This window comes from Mirounga leonina, unplaced genomic scaffold (genome assembly GCF_011800145.1).
Source record: "Mirounga leonina isolate KUSES-001 unplaced genomic scaffold, KU_Mleo_1.0 Mir_54, whole genome shotgun sequence".
Classification (NCBI taxonomy): domain Eukaryota; kingdom Metazoa; phylum Chordata; class Mammalia; order Carnivora; family Phocidae; genus Mirounga; species Mirounga leonina.
The window spans coordinates 5,117,625-5,141,957 of record NW_023270812.1 but is presented as its reverse complement, the minus strand read 5'-3'; the positions used below and the strand labels follow the sequence as shown (position 1 = coordinate 5,141,957).

At 47.3% G+C, this 24,333-nt stretch overlaps 1 protein-coding gene across 3 annotated transcripts in view; it reads left to right on the top strand.

Annotated features, from left to right (window-relative positions):
- LOC118001822 (E3 ubiquitin-protein ligase parkin) overlaps window positions 1–24,333 on the top strand; it is a 1,265,989-nt gene that overhangs the window by 1,196,552 nt on the left and 45,104 nt on the right. The window lies entirely within an intron of this gene.

The window sequence follows — 24,333 nt, the reverse complement described above, 5'->3', positions numbered from 1 at the left end:
GTTCGGGCAGAGGGCTCGGCCTGGTGCTGGCTGTCCGGCAACAGCCCAGGAGATATGAGCACCATCATCACGGTCATTGCCCCCGAGTCTCAAACCCGGTGTGAGTTGAAGCTAAGTCACCTATTAGCTGTAGAGTTTCAAAAAGGCCCGAAATCTCTGAGCCTCCATTCCCCACATCTACAAAATGAGTTTAAGAAGAAAACGAATAACCCTACCTACGTGCATGGTTTCAGTGAGGATTCGGGAAGATTCTTCTGGCACTAAGTAGGCCTCCTATTAGCAGTGCTGTTTGGGGTCCCTCCGGCCGTTGTTGTGTTGAGTTACTTAGCCGTGCCCTTCCCAAGGTCTTCTGTGAGCCGCCGGTCCTGCACTTGGACCACAGAGCTTTCCTTTCCCATCAAGCTGGTCTGCTACTCATCGGAGTAAATGTTGCTGCACCTGCCATGATGTAGGAAACAGGTGACTTGGTGACAGGGACTTCCGTGCCTCCGCACAGTGGCAGGCTCTGTGTCCCTCCCTCAGGGGAGCTGCCGGCTGTGTTTAGGTAGAAGGAAGCAAATTGCTCACGTGCCAAGTCCTCTTCAAAACAAGCTTAATTGCCTGTGAATGACAAGAGTTAGTATCCAAAATGAAAACCCGCTCGTTTACAGTCCAAGCCTCCTATAGTCTTTGCCGACTGCGGCCTCGCCGTGCAGCGGGGCCCCACCTCGGCCCGGCTGCACGGAGACTGTCCCCCAGGGCGGCAGCAATAGGCCTTACAGGGCTTCTGGGCCTTGCGCTTGGTCAGGAAAAGATTGCCCACTCCGTAACAAAAATCATATTCACGCCATGCAAAGCAGATATGAAACCTAGAGGAGAGCACCCCAAGTACCCGACTTCTGCTTGTTAAAACAAGTCTGAGCTGAAAGGCCAGAAGTGAATAAATAATTATACAGCTAGTCTTTTAAATAAGATGTTCACACCCACATATTTGCCGCAAATAGGAGTTTGGAGACCATGTCAGAGAGGTGTTTTGCACCTCAGGGTGTTAGGGCAGAAGCTGTGGACAGCCGCCCTGGACCGTCTCGGCGAGTCAGCGCACTTGAACAAGACTCAGGTCAGCTGACACAGAATCTGGGAATCTCAGCTAAAGGTAGAACAGCTAGCTAGCCCCCGGCAGAGAGAGAACCCTGAAAACAACAGACCAGGCAGTCCCAGCCTCGAGGAGAAGGGTGCACACCCCAGGTGCACAGCTATGACGTTTCGGAGAGCGTTCTGGAGAGAACCTCTTTTGTTAACTGTACAGAGGTCCAGGACCTCCTAGCAGGCCTCCACCCGCTTCCATGGCGTTCTGAAACAAAACGAACAGTCTGTGCTCCAGAGAGGCATTTGGGGCAAAGAAAGAGCGCCCTGCGGAGAGACATCTCACCAGTACCCTGCCCTCACTTGTCCCCTGCCCCCCACCTGGCCCATGGGAGAATGCCGCAAAGAAGTCCACTTTGCCTCTCCTCATCTCTTGTTTTAGTGCTCTCTCCTTTTCCTCCTTCTGCCTCCTCAGTTCCTCCCAGACTCCCCTGAAGACAGGAGGAGAGGGAGGAAGGAGGAAGGGGGAAGGATGGGTGCAGCCCGCCTGCCTGCTCATGCTGCAAACGCCTTCCTTCTCAGGGCAGTTTGCCTTTTAATTAAAAATTACACTCCAGAATCGGCTTCCTCAGAGCTGGGGCGATCGGACAGCTCCCTCCTAAAGTCTGACTAATGTGGAATACAATGGACAGAAAGCCACTGCCCTCCGTGGCCAGCCCACATGGGGACCAGCACGGCCCCATCCTCCTGTGCGCTTCCCTTGCCCAGCCCCTTCTTGCCACCCCCACTGTCCAAGTGTTTCCCAGCCCCCCAGCCCACCTGCCTGAGCTGGCCAGCTTCCCACCTTCTCTGCAATTCCCACTGGAATATCCCCACCTTGGGCTCTATCCCCAGATGGCCACATCCCGGCCTTCTGTGATTCATTCAGTTAACCTATGTTGATGTGCAGATGAATTGCTAACGTCATCATTCCCTTTTCTATAACATATAAATACGAATTTCTAATGGTCTTTCTTCTGGAAAGGGGAATCAAGAGAAGAGGGAAGAGGAGGAGGGCAGGGTCCTGTCGGTGGGACAGGGAATGTGTATGCGATGGGGAGTCCAGCACAGACCTTCCAGATCACACTTTGGAGGCCCCCATGCAGGAGGCAGGTTTCCAAAAGTAAAGGGCAACGTTGCCCTAATACACGGTCCTCTCCTAAGGCCTCCTCAGGACCTGACCTGATGTTTGGGAAATGTAATGCAGTTTCCAAAGGAGCCAGAGTAAAGCTTGATCCTGAGATATTCTAGTCCTATAGTACCGTGTGAGTTTTATAAGTGTCGAGTGTTCTAGCCCAGTCGACTAGAATCTGAGTGAGGCAGACACAGAGCATGTCTGGGATCACCACTCCATCTTCAGTACACACTACAGAGATGACACATAGCCAGTGCTTAATAAGCATGCATTGAATGAATGAATGAACAAATGAATGAACGAACGAATGAATGAACAAAGGAAGGAAGGGACGAACTCACTCCCAGGCCACCAGCTATGCCACATGAAGCTTTCGCAGACAGCCCCTATATTTACCTCTTCGGTTATGCTTGTCGCCATGGTACCCAGACTCTCTGAAAGAAGGTCTCTAGGGTCTCATCAACAAAACAGAGGTAATAAATCTTGCCTCACAATGAAATGAGAGCTTACAAGTGTCCTGGAAAAACAGCAATGGTTTATATTATTGCTTACAGTATTAACTTATTGATCTGCACAATAAAATCAGCTAAGGGGAGGCGGTATGTGTGCATGGCCTTCTTTCAATGGGAGGAAATGATTTCAGATGAAGGGGCCCCACCTGCCAGGCAGTGGAGTTTGTGAACGTCATCAAGCCATCACATGGCCCTTCCTGTCATTCTTACAAGTGGGGGCTAGATAAGGTGCTTTGTTTGGTTTTGGTTTAAGGAGTCTCCAATCCTTCTGGGGATGAAACATTCCAGCAGCTCCTCGATTCACTTTCTGAGCTTGGCGTCTAGACCCTTCACATACCACGTTCATGAGACGAGGTGGTGTATTTCAAAGGGCACTTCTTCCTGGTCTTCACGATGACAAGGTCCTCCTCCCCGCCCTCCCATGCCCTGGTACCTGCCCCAGCTCCATCTGCTTCCTCATAACCAGCTGTCTGGCCCCGATGAGAGCCAAGAGCCGGAGTGTAGGAAATCGCTCGCTCTTCCCATCTCACCGCCGAGAGTCCTGGGCTCCACGGAGCATCAGCCGGGAGCACGGCCTTAGGCAGCCACGAGCGCTGTGCAGTCTTGAGAGCGCAAGCCGGCGGCCCAGCTACAGTTGGTCCCGGGGACCCTGGTCGTAGTGAAAGGCCAGGCAGAGCTGCTCGTACCTAGAGGGTCGTATGTGCCTCCTCCAGGCCAGCGCAGAGCTGACGAAGAACCGGATCTCCGAGGCGAAAGCCACGCTTGGAGCAGCTCCGGCCACCATCCCCGACACAGGCCAGAGGGGACACGGCAGACCACCTCCTCGGGCGCCAGGGCCACCAGCTGCCACGTGCCTGTGCCATTTACACGAGCATTCGGGGCAGCCGTGTATCCCCGCAGATGCACACACTGCACCCAAGTGAGATACGCTCACTGATATCCCCACACCCACTCATGCTCGCTCTCAGATTCCCTGCCCACGAGCCTGCCCCTGCTCCTTGCCACTCCTGGGACTGGACGCCGGGAGTCTTCTCCTTCCACCTCTTCAAGGGCAGCAGGTACGTAAAGCAGCAAGCTGCTGACCCAGCAGGTGCACGGGGAGCTCCGGGCCGACACCCATGATCTTCTTCATCCTGACTTAGCACCTTCATTCATGATACATGTAAGACAGAATGTAATCTTCCTGCTTCCAATACTCACTGAAATATTGTTCTGCTTCTCAGCTGAAAAGCAAGGCAAGGGTAAACTTTATGAGAATGGATCTGCTACTCGGATTTATATAGATACATAGCAGTTCTATTGATCTGAGGGAGCAGCAAGAAGCTTGGTGGTGAAGGGAAAGGCAAACTGCTGTGGAGAAGGTGTCCTTCTGTAAGCTGGGGTGCAGGTGGCCCAGTAATGCAGGTCAGACCAGGAGAGAGAACTGGGTTTGCAACACGTGTTTCAATAGGGTTTTAAATTCTTATTCCCCAGATTGCTATTTATTGCAGTATCAACCCAAGGTTGGGGCTTGCTTTCACTTTTCTAGTGACAGCCTATGTGATTCCACTGAACCTTCTGTCAATCTAAAAGTATCCGGCCAAGCCCACAACTATCCTCTGAACTGAAAAGTGCTTTCGGTATGAAAGTCACCGTCTCTGCCCCTGGAAAGGTGCCAGGCTGAAAAGACTGGGTCCTTCCCCACTTCGATGTATTTATTAGTGTGTTATGTGCCATTTGGTAATTTATTCTTGAAGATCCCACTCCGGGAGCCATATGGCCATTATAACCTGGCACATTAGAGAACACATAATGGTCTAACAGTCTGAGAGATTTTTGGTCCAAAATGCTTGTAGTATAGAAGGCTATTCTCAACCACACAACCACGGTGTTTGAAAAATTGACGTTTCCAGTACAGCATCTGCAAGACTTGCTGTTTGCTTATGAACCGTTGTGGGAATAGTATGTAAATGGGCAAGCCCTCTCCATTTTGGATAGGATTTCCTTAGCTATTTCCTAACACTAGATTTCAATAAAGCAAGGGAGGAAGCGTCGTTGTGAATTTTACCTCTGGATGCTTTTTAACCCCCACGGATGACTCGAGTGATATTATTCGGGTACAGAAAAAAAAAAGAAGAAGAACAGCCCTGCAGTCATTTATGCCAACAGCACACACAGAACTGTCTCTCTCCCGGCTTCAGATGCTTCCTGTTATTCAGTATGCATCCATCCACACCGCCGCTGACCCTCTGGCCAGTGGGGTGCGTCTATGCTCATCAGCCCTCAGCAATGTTGATCCCTGAACCCAGTCCATGAACTCATCCAAAATACCTTTGTCAAATGAAAACTGAAAGATCTTCAGTATTATAGAAGCAATGTATGCTCATCATAACATGTCAGAAAATTAGAGAAAAACTAAAGGGGAAAAAAAGAAAGCAACCCTAACCCCATGTAGTTGGAGGTGGGATTTTTGACTCACTGCTGCAAAGCTTCTTGGATGCTCTTTACATGCACACACACACACTATTTTTTAACAGAAATGGGTTCATGTGGATGTGCCGTGTCAGCAGTTTTCGCCCCTGAATACGCATCACAAACATCTTTGCATTTCTCCAGCACGCCCTGCTTCACGGTGACCTAACATCCATTACGGAGGCTGTGCTGTGATTTACTGAAGTATTTATCCTACAGAACAGTGATACTCTTCCTGGGGCCGAATTTTTGCTGTATTTCTTATTTCCTTCTAGAAAGAATTCCTAGAAGAGAAAATTTGAGGGTCAAAGCGTGTGCATGTTTTTAAGGCTCTGCATGCGAATATTTCCTCAGTTCCAAGAAGCGCATTTTTATGTGTTTTCACATTTCTGAAATCAGGCTAATGTTTTAAATCGATGTCAATGATTAAGATGGCAGTGGGTTTTTTCCTCTCCTTTGTCAAGCTGTTATGAAATGGAAGGTGCTTTGTACAATTAGCGTCATCATGGAATTAAGCTGTCCAGCAGGTGAAGTTGCCTCCCAGAAAACAGATGTACCGTGAGTGGTCTTCCTGCCAACAGAGGGGCTGGTGTCTTCCCCACCCCCTCCTCTCTCACCCTTGCCAGAGGATGAGCACTGTTATTTCTTGTTCCTCACGTCAGCACATTTCTATATTTATGATTCACTAATAATCAGCTACCATGATCATATCTTGTAATAACTGGAATAACTGGAATAATTTTGGCATGACTTCCCATGCAAAAAATTGTGAAATCGTATTTATAAAAATATAAAGGAATTTTAATGACAGAGCATACTTATTATAGAGCTTTGAGGTTAATGTAATTTAGTTAAATTAATCTTAATCTTAAATTAAAATTAAATCTTAAATTCCTCAAAAATTCTATTTTATTAAAAATATCAGACAAACCTAATGCCTTGGTTGGCCAGTCAGTATGCATAATGTCTCCAACGCAGTGGGAGTTTCGCCCTAACCTGTAACACCAGGGCCTGAACATTCTTACTAATTCCAGCTGCGTTTCCACATTCTTCAGGGATGATGTAATCGTGTTGACACCATAATTCATTGCCTGCAAGAATGACTGGAAATTTACAAATCCCAGATTGTGGTGACAGCGCTGAGCATGACTCGGTAAGGAGCACAGATTGACAGAAATAAGTTGTGCTTCATTTCAACATTGCTGATCCCTGAACATGAAAAGAGAAGAATCCATTCCACGTGAATGGAATGGAAATTACTGGGGATAAAGGAGTTTAGAAATTGCTTATTGAAAGTCGGTTTACTGCCATTAGTCTAGCAGGCATTTTGGTTGAGCTAATACCGACTGAGAAACCACTTTGTCATGACATGGAAGGCATTGCACTCAAAGCATGACCCAGGTCACAGATCAGAAGAACAGACTAAGACGTTCCTATCAAGTCTCAGTGACTGAAGCATTAAATCTGACATGTCGCCCCAAAAGGAGAAAGCCACCCACTGTACACTTCTGATGGATTTGAGACATGGCAAAAATGGGAGGCTCCCTTTCAGAGAGCACCACACTAAACTTTATAACATTAGAAAATTAGACACTAAGTGGGAAGATTTAACTGTAAATGCAAGAGTTGTATCAAATCGCCAATATTTGTAGGGAAAAAAAATAAAACCAGGGGGTCATCAGGGTCATTCCTGTCCACAGACTGCTCGTTAGCTTCTCTAGTTAGTGGGTTTATTACCAACATGAACCTTATTTTAATTCTTTTTTTTTTTAAGATTTTATTTATTCATTTGAGACAGAGAGAGCACAAGCAGGGAGAGCGGCAGAGGGAGAAGCAGGCTCGCCGCTGAGCTGGGAGCCGGATGGGGGCTCCATCCCAGGACCTGAGATCATGACCTGAGCTGAAGGCAGATGCTTAACCATCTGAGCCACCCAGGTGCCCAACCTTATTTTAATTCTTGAGACTAACTTAACATTCCCCTTCAGCAAAGTAAAGTGTATTTTTCAAAATTGATAGGAGCAAAAATCCTCTTTAAAATATCCGCTGTTTTAACTGCTGTATCGAAAGCCACAGGTACAGAGTGGCAGCTAATCCTACTCCTGGTCCCCGGTTGCCACTTCGTGAATTACCCCCAGGATGTGAAACTCGGAACATGAGCCTGCCTGGCTGTGAGCCCTCGAGGACCCCTGGGTCCTGTTCACATCCCCTAGAACCTGGCCATAAATACTGATTATGGGGGACCCACTTCTCAGTAAAGAAGCTCAGTGGGCAATGGCTCCTGCCACCAACGAGCAACAATCTTGGAAAAGAGGTACGTGATCGTATGACAACAAATGGCAATTAATGGCCTTTTCCCTCAAATCCCATTGTAAATCTTGTCACTACGACAAAGCCTGTTTCATGCTATGCAGCTTATTCTTGGTCTGCACTAAAGTAAAGGTCTGAGAGAGCTGCTTGGGGACATAAATCAGTATTCAGGTCAAAGAGTCTTCAAGCCAAAGGAGCTGGTAAGAAGCAACTTTATCATTTAGTCAATCGTCCTGCCTTCAATGAAAATAAAAAATAATAAACCTATGTCAGACCATCCCAATAGGAGCATCAGTCCCTTTTTAAAGAAAAAAAGAATCGGAGGAGATTATAGTTTTCGGCTGGAAAGCCAACTCTTAACATTTTTCAGAAGTATGTTGCTGCTGATTTGAAAGAGGAGGGTGTCAGGTTTTCTGTAGCAATAAAGGGGAAGGTGTGGCCATCCGCACAGTTTTGTGGCTTGTTTGGAATAAGCATCTCACGGCTTAGACACAGAGCCTTCTGATAAAGAAATGTCACTGTGACTCACGTCATTTGCAGCGAACGACACACATCATGATACCTTTTCTGACAGAAAAGCCTTTCTGAACATGCAGTCATAGAAATGTATGATTACAGGTCATGTAAACGGGGGGGACATCCTGATACATTTTGTTATCTTCATTTGGGATCTTAACTAACTGGAACTGGCTTATGCTGCTGGGGTCACTGAGACAGGAAACCATAACAAGCTTAGTTTGTAGGACGGTCCTATTTTCATCTCACTTAATCCAGTTTCCCCTCCAAGCCTGGAAGTGTCACCAGGGCTGGGGAATTTGGCCGGACTTCCTGGAGGGAGCAAACCACTCCCTCGTCTGGGACGGGTCTGACCCCCGTCATAGCACTGATGGCGTAGTGTACGTGTCCGAGGAGCTCTCCGTTTCCTTCTTGGCTCCCTTGAATCACGAACATACTCAGGGCCAAGTGCTAGAGATAGCAGCACTCGGGACACACGGGTGGGCATTACCACGTCCCCACCCTCAAGGAACCTGGGTCTGGAGGGGATGATGGATAAGGACACACCAAGCACAGGTGATGGGAATGAGGTTAGGGTGAGGGACGGGCTGGTGAGCATGCCGAGAGAGCAGCGAGCCCAGGCTTGGGGTCAGGGAAGTCTGCCCAAAGCGAGTTCCTAGTTGAGATTCAAAGTACCACTGTTGTGGGCTAGCTGGGCATAGGAGGACCACCAGGGACACCCACAAGGAGAGGCGGTGGCTTGACAGAGACCCAGCCTCCCAGAGGCCCACTGGCCCCTTCCCCTGTGCACTGTCTGACCCCGCACTGCCCCATCGGCGCAGCCTCTCGGCAAACGCTCATGGAATGGACGAGTGAGCAGTCTGCCGTTCGTCCACAGGATCGCAGCAAAGGTTCCTTTATGAGCTATTAGCCCTTTGAAAATTTGATTCTAGACACAGACCTAGAATTTCAAATAATGTGTTAGATCATTATAATTATCCCTAAAAATACTCACTAAATGCCCATTATGCCTGGCATAATCCCAAGTGTTGAGCAATTTTTTAAAAATACAGAATAATATTATGTTCCAACATGAGTGAGAATGGCAGGAGAAACAGGGTGCCTTTTCACCATAAAGACGATCGATCCGCTCTCCCAGGGCCCCGTGGCTCTAACACTCTCTGGCGCCAAACCGAGGGAGAGGAGTGGGGGGCATCGCAAAGTGAACCGTTTACACTCCTCTGTTCATCGTTATTTGGCTTAATGAGCGTCTCTTATGCTTTGGGACAAAAAGGTAAAGAGGCAGCGACGCAGATGACATTTCATTTCTGTCCCCTGCAGTCTGCCACTATCTTAGCAGCTCGGAGACCCGGAGTCCAGGTGCTCGCTCTTTAGCTGCACTTAATTAGCTTCTTTCTACTTCTTTTGCAAAAACAAGAAAATCAGGAGGAAAAAAACTTAGACGGGAGAGAGTCCTGTGAGTCTGGGTTTTATTTCACACTTGAGTCAGACACTGCAAGGTGTGTGTTGCTGGGAAATAACATTTCCCGGGTTGCCGAAGCCCTGGGCTGGGGCTGCCACTCCCTCCCTGCCACCCAAGGCGGGTGTTATCTTCCGAAAACACTCGTCCCAAGGGGTCTTCATGCTGCCTTGACCAAAGGAGGGGCCCGGCTCTCTCAGCGTTGTGGGCTTTCACCCTTGTCTGCTATCTAGGGCACAGATGCCTATCAGGGGGGATAACGTGGGAAATGCTCCCGCCGCGAGCAGGCACCCAAGCTGGGAACTTTCTGGAACAAATGTTGAGAATATAAGACGCTGGTAAGAAGTATCTAAGCGTTAAGTGGCTTAGCTCCACGGAGACTGGTGTGTAGATGAACATCCAGGCCCTTCTTCTCTGTCTCTTCTCTCCAGCTTCGAGCTGGAATCGTCATGAATGACAATTTAGGCCAGAGGTCCGGGGGCCGAGAACGGCTGAGGTCCAGCAGAACTTTAAATAGGGGGTGGCTGGCCTCCAAACTCCAAATGCCACACACCTGCAATCACTGTGTGTGGTGATGTCATGCACGTGGAGAGGGCCAGAGATGGTTTTGGGGTTTGTTTCAGCTTCTGTCACGAGTGTGTGCTTGACTTCAAGGATGAAATGCAGGTCCCGGTTCTAACTTTCAAAATGAAAGCTTTTTTTTTTTTTTTCATTCAGGTTAACTGACATATAACATTATGTTAGTTTCAGGGGTACAACATAATTCCCTATTTATGCAAAAAAAAAAAATTCCTACTGATGAGGACTTGGAAGATCTACTACCGTATTATTACCTCTAGACCCCATGCTGCACGTTACATCCGCGTGGCTCCTTTACTTTATACCTGGAAGCCTGTGCCTAAAATGAATTGTTTGGTGCTTTGGTGTCAGCGGCCCTTCACTCACCGGGATCCGTCTAAACTTGGCAAATGAAAGTCCTCTTGCTCAAATTGTGCGGGTCTAAGGCTTCTCAACGCAGGGCTCCAGCTTGATCCTTCACACGTAAAAGCAAATATCCTTCACCCAGGCCCCATGACTGGCTGACTTACAAGACGTCAACAATACCAGGTCAAACCGACAGGACTAGAGTTGCGGATTTCTGTGACTTTGTATTTATTCAGTTTATCCTGTGGCTATCACTTAAACGGATGGTGTCACAGACATTAGAAACGGTTTTTTGTGCCCAAGTCGGATCCACAGTCCATGTCATGATTAATGGCCAGGACACTATCTACCCAGGGTACACAATCTGACAAAGTGAGCAGGCAGGTAAATCAGGTGCCCATGACACCCAGGGAAGTTAGCGATAACTCGGGCCAGTACTGATTTTCGGGTTTTCTTTCAACAAATAACTCACAGTGTGTGACAGGGAAATTCTCACTGCAAACAGTTACACCTCATTTTCTTTAATTTGACTGATTTTCTGTGTCTTACGGGTCCTTCTAAAAATAAAGAGCATCCCTTATTAGAAAAAAATATACATGAATTTCTTTCCGTGCACGCTCTTCATTTTCTTATTTTCTCTGTGCCCCCACCTCACCTTGCCCTGCTTACTTATATCCTGGTGAAGGAGTTCTGCTTCCTTTTGTTCTGTTGTTCCTAAACTGAGCATCTACATCATCCGAGTAGCCCTCAGACTAGAGATTTCCTCTCAGACCTCCCTGTCTGGCATGGTCGCCACCAGCCACGTGCAGCAGCTGAGTACCTGGAAGGCAGCTGGTCCATGCTGAGATGTTCTGTGATTGTAGAATACCCACCAAATTCCAAAGAATTCTTGGGGGAAGAAAAGCAAAATAACAACACTTGGGACGCCTAGGTGGCTCAGTTGGTTAAGCATCTGCCTTCGGCTCGGGTCGTGATCGCAGAGTCCTGGGATCGAGTCCCGCATCGGGCTCCCTGCTTGGCAGGGAGTCTGCTCCCCCCACTCCGCCCGCCGTCTCTCTCAAATAAATAAATAAATCTTAAAACAAAAAACAAAAAACAACACTTGTATTGATTCCATGTTGAAAATACTATTTGGGATATATCGGGTTAAATATTTATGTCACCTGTTTCTTTTTTTACTTTTTTATGTGGCTACTAACACATTTTAAAATTACTCCTCTTTCTAATGGACAGTGCTGTTTCAGACTGTGTCCTTTTGCGGGTGGTTTCGGAATCAAAGAGACAAAAATGCTGCAGAATTACTCTAAGAGAGTCGATTCCCGCTGGGTTTTATTGGTAATGCATTCCCAGTATCAAAAATTGATTTTCTAAGTGAGTGTTTTTCTCCCACCACCCCACGGCTGGCGCTCGAAATAGCTGTGCTGTGGGTGCTAGAGGCTTTCCAGCTCCTCATCGCCCCCAGTCTGGCTCTGTCTGGCTGCTGGTTGGGCCTACACACTGCAGCCCCTCCTCCTGCCCCGGCCACCCACCCAGAATCCTGCAGCCTCCCACAAAGCCGCCCCTCCAGCCCTCACCCTCACTCTCATCCCAGTGCCCGGCCCTGCCTGGGACCACCTCCCCTACCTCTCAGCAACTCCCACCCAGTGGTGCTGAGTAAAGAGCCATCCTTCCCCCTGAACGCCCAGTGGGGGCCTATCATTTGGACCAAACTCAACCGGACCTCAGTTTACCCTCTACTTCCTCCTGGCGACCTAGCACGACTGCCCAGGGTAGTGGGTGCCCACCCTGTGCTCCCCCAGAACCTTGCCCACCACCATGATGAGGACGCAGTGAATGTAAACTCAAGGAGGTCAGAACAATGACCAGCGTGTTTACCATCTGCACTGCCCTGCCCAGCGCCTGCACGTTCTCGATAAATACCTCTCCAGTGGAGGGAGGGCAGGGCAGAGGAAGCGAGGATAAGAGGGAGGGTGAACAGTGACCCTCGGGAGCCTGGCATTTCCATCTTCTCCACCTCCGTGGAGGCACGGGCTGCCCGGCACATGGTGTGCGTGCTCAGTACATTTTCATGGCGAGAACGAGCTAGGGCAGGGCTTCTAAGGTTCTGGGTGCACTCAAGTCGCCGGGCGCGGTGCTAAAATGCAGATTCTGAGTCAGTCCTCGGGGCAGGGCCTGAGGGGCCGCTCTTCTAACGGGCTGCAGGTCCTGCTGCTGCCGCTGGTCCTGCAGGGAACTGGAGGGTGGCACTGTTCCATCCGCTGGGTCCTCAGCACGGCTGGGCCTCTCTCAACTCCCGCGTCATCTCCTAATGACAATGACTGTTCCAGGTCTGCGCGACCCCCCTCCGCCCCTTGACTCCGAAAGGTTCATAGCTGGCACTGCACAGAGGGGTCTCCTCCAGACACCCTTCTTGCCGGCATGTTGCTGTCCCGGGATTTCCGGCTTTCCGCAAGCCTGCAAAGCCAGCCCTCTTCCTTTCCTCCACAATCCTCTGCAGTGTTTGGGTCTCCCGGGCCTTGACATTCTCCAGGGCTTTCCTCCCACCGCTGCCCCCTCTCTCAATAGCAGCTCATTCTTTCTTTTCATAGTCTTTTTCTGTTTTCAAATCCAAATCCAATCCCTCCGCCGTGAAGCCTTCTGCCCTCCGCCATCCCTGTGACCTTAGCTTCTGAAGTTGCCCGAAAATGGCATCCTTGCGCCAAAAGTGTGGGCTCGAAGGTCACGTAAGAACTCCCCCACGTCGAATGTGTTGGTCTCCTCCGTCCAGTCCCCCGGGCCGACCTCTCACTCTCATGGCAGGGTTCTCCGGACACTGCGCCACCCCTGTGTTCCTCAGAAGGGTAGACTTCTAGCTCCTTCTGCTCGTTAATTCTGCACACGTCTGTCCATTGCTGCGCACGGGACAGCGGCTCTGTTAGGCCCGGGCAGCAGAAATAGGGCTAAGTTATCCTGCCCTCCTGGGGCGCACCGCCTAGTGAGAAAGATGTGCAGAGAAGTGGATAATAATGGCACGCTGCCCTGGGCTCTGTGCAACCAGGATGCATGCGCACAAGCGCTGTGGGGACCGGGAGAGGCCCTCCGCCCACACTGGGAGGCACGGGCTCAGCCTCCCAGAGAATGTGAGGTCTGCAGGTGAGGACAACGGGCTGATGACCAGGTGTGGTCTGAGTAGAGACCACAGGGGAAGAGGAGAGGTGGCTCTGGAGAGGCGTGGCCACTTGGGCAGCAGGGACTGTTCTAGAAGAGGCATGGGGCTCCCTCCTCCTTGGTCCTGACTCTTGCCTACTCAGTCAGCTCTGAATTTCTGCCCTTTGATCCCAGTGCTCTCTTTCTCCAATAGTTAGGAGGGAGGCTGCGGCTGGCGGGGTGGGGAGAGGCTTTGAGAGGCTGTGCTCTGGCAGTGGGGAGATTAGGCCTGAGGCTGGAGCCACTGCCCAAGGAGGGGATGGAGCTCGAAGGGTAGGAAAGCAAATGCCTTGCCACAGACCCAAGCCCACCACAACCCACCTGAAGTCTCCGAGTTTCTGCAGACTTGCTCCCTGAGGATGATTCAGCCCAGGATTGTAGATTGTATGATACTCTTCTCCCGCTCTCTTATTTCGCCTGTAAGCACCAGAGCTGGGTACCTGGCCTGCACAGAGCAAACATTGGTCACCTGTGTTCCAGACACTGTATCCTGGGGAAATGAGATGAACAGGACACACATCCTCTCAATGTAGAGGAGGCGATAAGCGAGAACAGTTTCTCATAGAGGGGCAGACATTTCATAGAGGTAGGTATAAGGAAAAAAAAAACAGTGCTTAAGAGAAAAATACCTGGACTTTTGGCTGAGACTGCAAGGAGAGGGGCAGGACCAGGTAAGCTCTCCCAGACACTGCTGAAGCTGCCCAATGCCCAATGGAGGCTTGATATATTGTAATTGATCAGTTGATTACTCGTTTAAGCTGCAAAATCTCCAAAGACAAAGTCTCTGAAATGTACCAGCAAGGATGGCACCAACTTGGTGGGCTCCTTTCCAAAACTGACCCCACCCGGGCTTGCCTCCGGTCAGGCCCAGGTGTTCAAGGGAAGCATTCAGGCTCCCTGCTACACTAAGAGAGCAGAAGGATGCCCACAGGCGCAGGGGACAAATTGGGCTCAAACTGCCATATGGCTTGGATTTCACGTTTTGACTGGCAGAGTGTAATCATTTTTACAAAGTCTAGTGCCTTGCTACAGTGCCTTGTTAAAATTGTTTCTTTTTAGCCATTTACAGATTGTAAATGATAAGGTCACGAGGATTAGACACCAGTTAAAAATGTGAGAAGACATATGCTGTGCATTTTACTAATGAATGGCCGTATTCAAGCATGTTCACTAATGAATGGCAATATTTGAATGGGTCCACTAATGAATGGCAATATTTGAAAGTGGTGTTGAATTTGATACTCTGTGACCAGTGCTCCATTTCTGGAAGGAGCCAAATGCTCCATAAGGTCTGGGAAATGCTGGTGTTACAGCAAAATTGAGCTGGCCTTGCAAGATGCTAAAGGGATTTTTCAGATAGAGAAATTTGCCCACCAAGAAGTTTGTTTAGATGACTGTGGATGGTGTGAACATTGTAAATACAAGAGTCACAGCTTGTGGCCAAATCCTACTTTAATCTTTAGAAACAGGAAGCCAGGAAGTGAAGGTCAGAGCTGGGAGATGCTGGATGGGAGTGAGGACCGGCACCAGAGGAATTGGTCTTTAAAAGGGTTAAAGCAAAGAGAGGAAGCGGAGGGATTCGGGAGAGCATTGCTGCCATAAATCACACCCCTGCTGCTTGTAAGGGATGCCTGGCGAGCCAAGCAGGGGGCTGATTCTGCTCAGGACACAGCCCTGGCGACAGAGCCTGATGCTCCCTTCAGTGTCTAAAGCCACCAAGCAAAAATTCACTTAAAGTCCTCTCCCGGCAAGTGAGCCAAATTCAGGCAGAGCGAACAAGGAGAAGACGGGCTCCGTGCACCTTGTCTCAGAGCCGGGGCCCGAGAAGCAGGAAAATGGCTGGTGGGGACTGACCACAGTCAAATGGACAAGACTCCAAAGTGACTCGGAGTTAGTGAGTTGGCCAGCAGCCTGTCTCTGTGGTGATGCAGTGTGGATAAAGAGGGTCCTAGCAAAAATGCTGTGTGTATTTGAGATTCTTTCCATGCCATTGTTTGACGGAGGTCGTCAGTGGGAACACAGCGAGCTGGGGAGGGGGGAGCGGGCCTTCACACACCTTGCCGCCGGGCATGGACCGCCCGCCACATCCTCCAGAAGGCAGGTGTGCAAATGTATACTCCACGTGCCCTTAGACCCAGCTATTTCATTTCTAGAAATTTATCCTACGGATTTCCTTTCCCATGTGCAAACTGACCTGTGGAGGACGTTCCCTGCGGCTTTGTTTCTAATGGCAAAATATGGAAAAGACCTACATGGCCATCCTCGGGGGCCTGGTTAGATGCAGTAAAGCACATCTATCAGCTAGAATACTGGGCAGCTGCTTAGGTAGGACGAATGGGCTGTTCAGCAGGCTGGCTGTAAATGTAGCGAATGAAGAAGCAAGAAGCAAAGCAGAAGGCAGAATGCAATATCTTAGATGCAATTTTTGTCTTAAAATATAATGCATAAAAAATTTCTGGAAAGATACAGACAGGTGACAGTGATATCTCCCAGAAGCAATGTAGGGGACCAAAGAGGAAGGGAGACTTATGTTTCACCATATACATTTTGCACCTTTCAAGTTTGTGCTGTGTGCACATATTATCCACTCAAAAAGTACATAAACTACTTTTTAAAACTCATTACCATGTGAGTTATCTCTCAATAAAGCTGTTAAAGAAAAGGTAAAATAAATGGCCAATAAGCATTTTTAGGTTTAAAAAAAACTATAAATATTTTAAGTAAGAAGTTTAAATATCTTTGTCAATAGTTCTATGTCGGACAGGTCACTGTCCAGCACCACGCTTCCTGTCTGGAGAATTATTAGGGGCCCCTCTTGACTCGAGGTTTGGAGGTCAGCCCTGTCGAAGGTTAGCAAGCAGACATGGTCTCTTCATTGTGCGAGCTCATCGTCTCTAGTGGGTCCCTGGTTCCGAGACAGATGGTAAAAAAAATTTCCCACTAGATCGTACTCACAGTGGATGTATAAATTAAGGCACTGCACGCCGGAATATTGAATGAATACATACAGTACTTGATGAGATCGCGATGATGTAAGAAAAGGGAATTTTCAGAGCTCCCTGTGAATGAAAATGAAACCAAGGAAAGTAAGGGCCTTTCATGGTAGCAACCCTAAAACAAAAATAATTTGGGGGATAGGAGGGGTCAATGTCACAGTGTTTTGTGAGAATCTAGATGGCACTGTTCAACCATCCTTGATGATTCGTATAGAATTTGAACATTACAGGGGTGCCTGGGTGGCTGAGATGTTAAGCGTCTGCCTTAGGCTCAGGTCATGACCCGGGGTCCTGGGATCGAGGCCCACATCAGGCTCCCTGCTCAATGGGGAGCCTGCTTCTCCCTCTCCCTTCCCCCCCGCCCCGGCCCTGCTTGTGCTCTCTTTCTCTCATTCACTTTCTCTCTCAAATAAATAAATAAAATCTTTTTAAAAATTAAGAAAAACACAAAGGAATTCAGCTACTGAGCTATATTCAGCTTCCTTAAAATTGTTTCTTTTTAGCCATTTGGAGGTTGCATGTAAAAGATTGTCTTAGTTTGTTTACATTTAGAGCGTGGCATAGTTTAAGATTGCTTCCCACCCTGAGATTCTGTGATTTTAAGATGCTGTGTACTTGAAAGGAAATAACCTGACTTTCTTCTTTTCAAGATTGTGTTTTAGTGCATTATAATCTAACACCCCTTCCGTTGTGTTGCACTGTTTTGTCAGAACAGTTTTGCATGTATCAGCGGCTGGTCACCCACGGGGAGCCTTACTCTTTGGATACTTTATTTTTAACACACCGGGGCTGGATCGTATATATCACTGCTGCCATCTTCTGGAAAGTCTTACATCTGAAAGAAAACGATTTCATCTGCTCCCAAAGAAGCACAGATGTGTGCCTCAGGCTTTGATGTTTCCCTTGACTATACTAAGGGATCCTGAGACACGATTTGATTCTCTCCCGTTCTTTTAACACAGAACTTCAGAGCTATGGAAAGGAATAAACGGCACATAATAAAATGCCTTTCTCATAGATGCTGTCGTGACAGAAAACAGACAGGAAGAAACGTGGGCTTTCATGTACAGATCATTCAACTTTAAGGATCAAACCCTTATTTTAAGGGTCATTACTTGTGGTACCAACTGGCTCTCAACTGTATTGATCAGCAGACGCTGAATGTTCTGCATTGGAAGCTGTTCATTTGATTCCTTTTCATGTTTCCAAAGAGAAAATATACATACATTTCCTTTTGAATGTCTCCATGATGGGCATATGGGAAATCAAAGTCACACATCAATCAAATGACTTCTCTGCTGACAGGATATTGAATGATGAACATGACGGGCAATCCATATAGCTCCATGGTCATACAGGACGGTCTAGGGGACTGACAGAGAAGGTACCTCTGCACGTATACAAGCAAAGGGAGGCCAGCATCCCTCTCCCTACCGCAGTTAGGAGGGTCGACAAGCCTGGCATCTCCCAGGAGTTCCCGGTTTCATGCAGGACTTTCACCTAACAACAGTTATCAGCAAAATAGTGGGAATCGCTTTAATTAACAAGGGGCTTCACTGTCCTCTTACTTTTCTATAGAATTTTGTTGCCTATAAAGCATCATAACCCTATGGGAAAACCATTTATTGTGTTTACTATGAGCCAGAAACTGTGTTAAATATTCATTACCTTATTATTCCTTCTTTACAAAAAAAATAAAGGAAAGAGATATTAGGATCACTCAGGATAATGAATAGTAGAGAAAGACCTCTGTCTCCAGGTCTGTCTGACTTCAGAATTTTTTCTTTTAAACATTAAAGTAGATCTGATTTTTTAAACTATACATATCTACTATGTGATTTCATGTATTACAATGTGTGATTCTTTTATGCATGGTCCAGGTCCAAGATTTTATCCATCCTTAAGGTGAATAGTCAACATATATTAATTGCAAGGCAAAAAATATGATTTGAATGGTAAGAATGGTTTTACTATTACTTCTTAGAAAAAAAGTTTGTTGTACTAAACTTCCCACTTAGTTAGGCACCTAGGATGAGCTAGTTACTACAGTTAAGTGAAAAGTTTGGCACAAACCTCCAGGCAGCTAATCCAAAGAGAAAAATGAATTGGATTAGCATATTCATTGTCAATAAAGGGACACAGTCCCGCTGTTGGGAGTGATAACCTTGTTCCTGGTGTTGACTTCTTCTTTTTTTTATTTTATTTATATTCAGTTAATTAACATATAGTGTATTATTAGTTTCAGAGGTAGAGGTCAGTGATTCATCACTGGTGTTGACTTCTAAGCGCAATTGTCCTATGGGTACTTGGGCTCGAAGACACACACGGAAAGAGATTCGAACTACCATTTTGCAAATAACATAGAAAATTCAAGTCCTTGTTTTTTTCTATCAATCCATTTGCAAAAGAATTAACTGACCTAGTAAAGTTTTTCTATAGCAGCTGAGCTATGTCAGCCACCCAAAAGAGAGGCAGAACCAGTAGGAGGTAGATGTAGATATATAAAGATGCTTAGCTGTCCCCTAAGATCTATAGATACATAGATAAACCTATCTGTATATCAGCGTAGCCATATCTCTGGCCCTAACTCCACAAGCAGGTCTCCGAGAAGGGCAGGCTGGCACAGCCGGAAGCTGTTGTCCCCAGACAGATCCTCTACTTCTTGGGAAAACCTCAGTTCTGCTCTTAAAACCTTTCAACAGGTTGAATCAGGCACACCCAGATTATCTAGGATCATCTCTCCTCCTTAAAGCAAACTGAGTATAGATGGTGTAGGCCTACAAAATACCTTCACAGAAGCACCCAGATTAGCGTTTGATCGAGTAATTGGCAACTATGGTCTAGCCAAGTTGACACGGAAAGCTAACATTGTAGGAGATAAGTTAATACAGTCCATATATCTTGCTTTCTAGTCAAATCTAATAAGGGATAGAGTTTAGAGAGCCAACATTTTAAGTATGTATAATGTTTATAATTTTTTAAAGTCTTTCTTATTAAAGATTTTACTTATTTATGTATTTATTTGAGAGAGAGAGAGCACAAGGGGGGGATAGAGGCAGAGGGAGAAGCAGGCTCCCCGCTGAGCAAGGAGCCCAATGCGGGGCTCGATCCCAGGACCCTGGGATCATAACCTGAGCAGGAGGCAGATGCCTAATCAATTGAGCCACCCAGGTGTCCCTTAAAAGTCTTTAATTTTTTTTTTTTAATTTAAAGTTAACTACAGAAATTGGTGGCATTTATCAGATCTATCTCAAGAGAAAACAATCCGGGAAAAGTATACTGCATAAATGTTTGGTAGTCCCTTCCTTTCAACGAGAATTTACTCCTAAGGTGACTTTAGCAAATGTGAGACCACAGTTAGTTCATAGCAAGTCCCAGGTAAATTGCAGCCTTCTGCATTATGGGTTAGAACAAGATCCATGTGCCCCAGATGAGAGACAGGCAAGATCAGCACCCCAAATATGAAAACGTGGAAGCCGGATCTATCTTCTCAAGCTCTTTCTCTGGAAATATCTGTGCCACTGACCGTTTGAAAACTGGCCCAAAACGTTACCTCAAGGAGTTTTGTGTATGCCTAAGCCAGAGTTTCCCAGCCTTACTCTGTCCGCCCTGCCCCTAGCAACTCAGTAAGTGTTTCGTGGTGCTCCTAAACCAGAGGAAATGCAGTTTTGTTTATCAAATACTTAGGTCCAAACAGTTTTGTTTGTTAAATACTCAGGTCCAAGTAAGATAAATAAGAATTAATGTCTTAGCAACACAATAGTCATTTGAAAAGACAGTTCACATAAATCAAAAGAAAATATATATATATATTTTTTTAAGATTTTATTTATTTATTTGACAGAGAGAGAGAGAGCGAGAGCAGGAACACAAGCAGGGGGAGTGGGAGAGGGAGAAGTAGGCTTCTTGCCGAGCAGGGAGCCCGATATGGGATTTGATCCCAGGACCCTGGGATCATGACCTAAGCCGAAGGCAGACGCTTAACGACTGAGCCACCCAGGCGACCCAAGAAAAAATATTTTTATTTCATTCTTAAATAACTACATCTCCTGTTGCAGACAGATGCTCACATGGTAGTTGTTTTTCTATCACAGTAACCAAAAACCCAGCTCTGCAAAGATATGTCATCAGAAGAAGAGAAGCACAATCCACAGTAACACCATGAACCGCCTTGAGTTAGTAATTCACACAGTGAACAACAGTATCACTGTGTCTTCTTCAAAAATTTAAAATATCCCATTACACCCCCATGAGCTTGTTGTGGCACCCCAGAGTGCCTCAGTGCACAGTTTGGGAACTAAAGGGCCTAAGCATTTGTACAATCACCTGGTTGAATTCTGAATAACATAATTAAAAACCTGAACATTTTGGGGGCACCTGGATGGCTCAGGCGGTTAAGCGTCTGACTCTTGATTTCGGCTCAGGTCATGATCTCAGGGTCATGAGATCAAGCCCTGCCTGGGGCCCACACACTGGGCGTGGAGCCTGCTTAAGGGTCTTTCTCTCTCTCTCTCCCTCTCCTTCTATCTCTCCCCCACTTTAAAACAAAACAAAACACCCGAACATTTTCAAGATCAGACCTTCTAGGTATTTCCCCATTTTGTATGAGAAAGATGCAAGTTATTTAACTAGGAAGCCCGCTGCATGATATCTCTACTTTTAAGTTCCACTCTCTGAATGGAAGCAAATGAACAAGTACACTAATGTGAAATTATCACCAGCAGATTCTTGCAGCTTTTGCTTGCCTCTTGCCATGCTGAAACGGGGAGGCCTTCATCTTCGTGCGCTCTTCCTTTCCTGTTGTTTTTAGTCCATTCTTCGTAGTCCCAGTGTGAAAGGGATTTAATGTCTTTGTGTCAGGAAAGGCCTATTTATTCTGACAAACTGATCAACCTCCAGGGTGTTCATCTACCATGAAACTGATTTTATATCTCATCCACTAGCTAATAAGATGTGGAGCGTCTTCCCTGTCACGCTGAGAGATCAGGCTTGCTTCCTTGGAAGGCGCTGGGGCGAAATCACACAGTGAGCGCCTCTCAATGATTGAACCATCCGGGCTGCATTTTTCGAATGTAGTGCATGAGCGCAAAGCGATGGCTCTGGGGCAGATCCAAAGATGAGTGGACACATTAATTAAAAAAAAAAAAACTGTTTTTCATCTTAAGAGGAAGCCCTAAGATCCACTTCATCCTCTGTTCACTGGATTAGGTTTCAGCTCAGGGAAAATAAAAAATGCCAGAAATTAAAGCCTGGTGGTGTTGGCAGATTGTGTAAAGACAACCTGACACGCCCATCTCCCACCAACCTGAATCTTTAAATAAAGTTTATATCCCATAAAATGGGGACCAGTCTCTGTGCTGTGAGAAGAAATAAGACTACAACACTCTAAAAATAATGGCTAGAAGGTAGACTGCCTCTTATCTGTAGAGGCCTTTTCCTTATCAAATCCTTGCCTTTCTTGTTTAATATGCTCAGCGATTAAGACAGTTTTCAGACGAGCTGTTGAAACAAGAAACTGGACACAGGGAAGGAGGGAGTTCTGTTTCTGTGGTGAAGACAGCATGAAGGAAAACGGCCTCGGACGGGCTGTTCTTTTGGAGGCAAGGAAGGGTGGTGATGTATTGGGGGATAAAGCTGGACTTTTCTGTACCCTGTTTGTCTGGGGGTTTGTTTATCAGTTCAAACCAGTCTTACCTGAAGCAAAACTGGCTTGTGCTAAGGAATATTCATTTGAGAACTTCAAGCCTCTGCAACTTTTCTGAGTCTTCCGGATTCTCACTGCCATTACTCTATCCATTATCGATGGCTGTGTAAAAAACACCCCAAAACTTAGTGATTTAAAACAACAACAGTCTTGTTCCTGTTTTGCCTTGTTCTCTTTTTTTTTTTCCGACAAGGCCGTAATTGGGGCAGGGTCCTATAAAGACAGCTTGTCTCTGTTCCACCTGGGATCAGCTGGGGCAACTCATCCAGGGGCTGAAAGAGCCCCTGGAAATACGGCTCAGACGCCCGGCGGGCAGGTTGGTGCCGGCTGCCTGCCGGCCCGCAGCTTGGGTTCCTCTGCACACCAGCCTCTCGGGAACACTGGCAGCACGGAGGCTGCCCGTTTCCTCAGGCCTGGGCCCAGAACGCAGCATGCCATCACCTCCGCCGCGGGCTATTGGCCAAGTAGCGAACGCATGCATATTTAAGCAGAAGAGACCTGAACCTGCCTCTCCATGGGAAGAGTACCAGCTCGTTCTGGGCCAATGTTAGAAAACCACCCACTGCCCACACTCCGTACTCCCTGATCATGCTCTCCTCTGCCAGAGCATCTTCTCTGAATACAGTTTCTACAGTGAGACCTGTTTCTCCCCAGGGAGTTAGAGAATGTTCCTGGAAGGGAGCCTGTTTTCTGGTAAAGCAACTCCTTCCTCAGCTGAGAAACGGGAGGGGAGGGGAGGAAACAGTCCCTGGCTGTTATCTGCTTGATGTTCAGAACGTGTAGTGTGTCAGCGGACGTGGACTAGCTCACCCACCGTGTACACGGATCCGATGAGATGGTTATTGTTATTACCCCGGCTTCTCAAAGGGCACAGAGCTGAGGCACAGGCTTCCCGGAGGGTGTCGGTGGGCAGGTGACGGATTGATGACTTCAATCCCATGTGTCCGACTGCAGGGCCCACACCCTTAGCCACACTCTGGAGCATGTCTGGTGGCCATGGGGTCATTCGAGAGGGGCCTCCAGATTCCCGACGGTGGGAGGACAGCTTCTTTTTCCAGCACTCACTTTGTGGCTTCCTTCCCTGAAGGTGGAGGGTGGAGAGCAGTGAGTTGCTCCCCAGGTCTCTCCCATTCTGTGGTGTGTGCATGATGAAAGGGGCACCATGCCCAGGTGAGCAGATCCGCTCCAGGCCGCGTATCAGCTACCCGTGCCTGCCATAACAAAGGACCACAGACTGGGGAGCTCCACAACAACAGTTATTTTCTCACACTCCCACAAGCTAAAAGCCCAGGAACAAGGTGTCAGCAGGGTTGGGTCCACTGAAGCCTCTCTCCTGACTTGCAGATGGCCGCCTTCTTGCTGTGTCCCCCCATGGTCATCTCTCAGTCCACGTGTGTCTGTGTCCTAATCTCCTCTTCATAAAGACACCAGTCACGCAGGATTGGGGCTGACTCTCATGACTTCATTTTACCATACTTACCTCTTCAAAGACCCTATTTCCAAATGCAATCACGTCCTGAGGTACTGGGGGTCAAATTTCACATATGAATTCGCAGGGGACACAATTTATTTCTTCTTTCCGAAATAGGCTTTCAATGCAAAACTAAGTCTACTAACATGAACTTATAAATCCTCTGTGTATGTAAACAGATCTTGGATATGAAATTTTTTTTTTTTTTACTTTACACTTTTTTTTTTATTCTTACGTTAATCCCCATACATTACATCATTAGTTTTAGATGTAGTGTTCCATGACTCATTGTTTGTGCACAACACCCAGTGCTCCATGCAGAATGTGCCCTCCTCAATACCCACCACCAGGCTAACCCATCCTCCCACCCCCCTCCCCTCTAGAACCCTGTTTGTTTTTCAGAGTCCATCGTCTCTCATGGTTTGTCTACCCCTCCGATTTCCCCCCCTTCATTCTTCCCCTCCTTCTATCTTCTTCTTTTTTTTCTCTTAACATATATTGCATTATTTGTTTCAGAGTTACAGATCTGAGATTCAACAGTCTTGCACAATTCACAGCACTTACCAGAGCA